General features: G+C 39.5%; 2 non-coding genes across 2 annotated transcripts; both read left to right on the top strand.

Annotated features, from left to right (window-relative positions):
• Positions 1 to 882: 882 nt before the first annotated feature.
• TRNAT-CGU (transfer RNA threonine (anticodon CGU)) lies at positions 883 to 955 on the top strand. Its single transcript has one exon. It is a non-coding gene; the product is annotated as a tRNA-Thr (tRNA).
• A 385-nt stretch (positions 956 to 1,340) lies between these two features.
• TRNAT-CGU (transfer RNA threonine (anticodon CGU)) lies at positions 1,341 to 1,413 on the top strand. Its single transcript has one exon. It is a non-coding gene; the product is annotated as a tRNA-Thr (tRNA).
• Positions 1,414 to 1,725: the final 312 nt, after the last annotated feature.

The following is a 1,725-nucleotide window of genomic DNA, read 5'->3' as shown; positions in this document are numbered from 1 at the left end:
TCTATAAGCCAAACAACGAGTGTGAAAACACTCTTATGCGCATGTTTGGCGTCACGTAGCACGTGAACTTATTATGAGCGGGCAGCTGATTAATTGTCCCTCTTATACAACCTAAACACACCAAGTCTGCCAGTACGAGACCCTCGTTCAATGAAATAAGGGAAAGAAGTGTATACCTAAGGGCTCGTTTTTCCGTGTTTTTAACACAATAATAATGAGATATAACAGACAGTAATGCCAAGGAATGTACAGGGGAAGTTATTAACATTAATGGAATGTAAATAAGAAGAAAGAAAAGTGGATGAAAAAATTACCAACTGTAAGCAGGAATCGAACCTACGACCTTCGAATTACGCGTTCGATGCTCTAACCACTGAGCTATTACAGCGGCACTCCCTCCATCCACTTTTTTGGGTTTATCTGTGAATTTTTAGAAGTAGGAGCGACAGTCAGCGCCATCTATAAGCCAAACAACGAGTGTGAAAACACTCTTATGCGCATGTTTGGCGTCACGTAGTACGTGAACTTATTATGAGCGGGCAGCTGATTAATTGTCCCTCTTATACAACCTAAACACACCAAGTCTGCCAGTACGAGACCCTCGTTCAATGAAATAAGGGAAAGAAGTGTATACCTAAGGGCTCGTTTTTCCGTGTTTTTAACACAATAATAATGAGATATAACAGACAGTAATGCCAAGGAATGTACAGGGGAAGTTATTAATCAGCTGCCCGCTCATAATAAGTTCACGTGCTACGTGACGCCAAACATGCGCATAAGAGTGTTTTCACACTCGTTGTTTGGCTTATAGATGGCGCTGACTGTCGCTCCTACTTCTAAAAATTCACAGATAAACCCAAAAAAGTGGATGGAGGGAGTGCCGCTGTAATAGCTCAGTGGTTAGAGCATCGAACGCGTAATTCGAAGGTCGTAGGTTCGATTCCTGCTTACAGTTGGTAATTTTTTCATCCACTTTTTTTTCTTCTTATTTACATTCCATTAATGTTAATAACTTCCCCTGTACATTCCTTGGCATTACTGTCTGTTATATCTCATTATTATTGTGTTAAAAACACGGAAAAACGAGCCCTTAGGTATACACTTCTTTCCCTTATTTCATTGAACGAGGGTCTCGTACTGGCAGACTTGGTGTGTTTAGGTTGTATAAGAGGGACAATTAATCAGCTGCCCGCTCATAATAAGTTCACGTGCTACGTGACGCCAAACATGCGCATAAGAGTGTTTTCACACTCGTTGTTTGGCTTATAGATGGCGCTGACTGTCGCTCCTACTTCTAAAAATTCACAGATAAACCCAAAAAAGTGGATGGAGGGAGTGCCGCTGTAATAGCTCAGTGGTTAGAGCATCGAACGCGTAATTCGAAGGTCGTAGGTTCGATTCCTGCTTACAGCTGGTAATTTTTTCATCCACTTTTCTTTCTTCTTATTTACATTCCATTGGTTCTAATAACTTCCCCTGTACATTATTTGGCATTACTCTCTGTTAGATCTCAATAATGTGTTAAAACACGGAAAAACGAGCCCTTTGGTATACACTTCTTTCCCCTATTATATATATATATATATATATATATATATATATATATATATATATATATATGAAAGCCCTTCAACATTCCCTAAATCATGCACAGTGAATATGAGCACTGCTATTTCAAGAAAGTAGCAGTTTCTTTAATCACCCCACTCTGCAAACAATAATGAG

This window comes from Rhipicephalus microplus, chromosome X, assembly GCF_043290135.1.
Source record: "Rhipicephalus microplus isolate Deutch F79 chromosome X, USDA_Rmic, whole genome shotgun sequence".
Classification (NCBI taxonomy): domain Eukaryota; kingdom Metazoa; phylum Arthropoda; class Arachnida; order Ixodida; family Ixodidae; genus Rhipicephalus; species Rhipicephalus microplus.
This window is presented reverse-complemented; position numbering and strand designations above follow the sequence as displayed.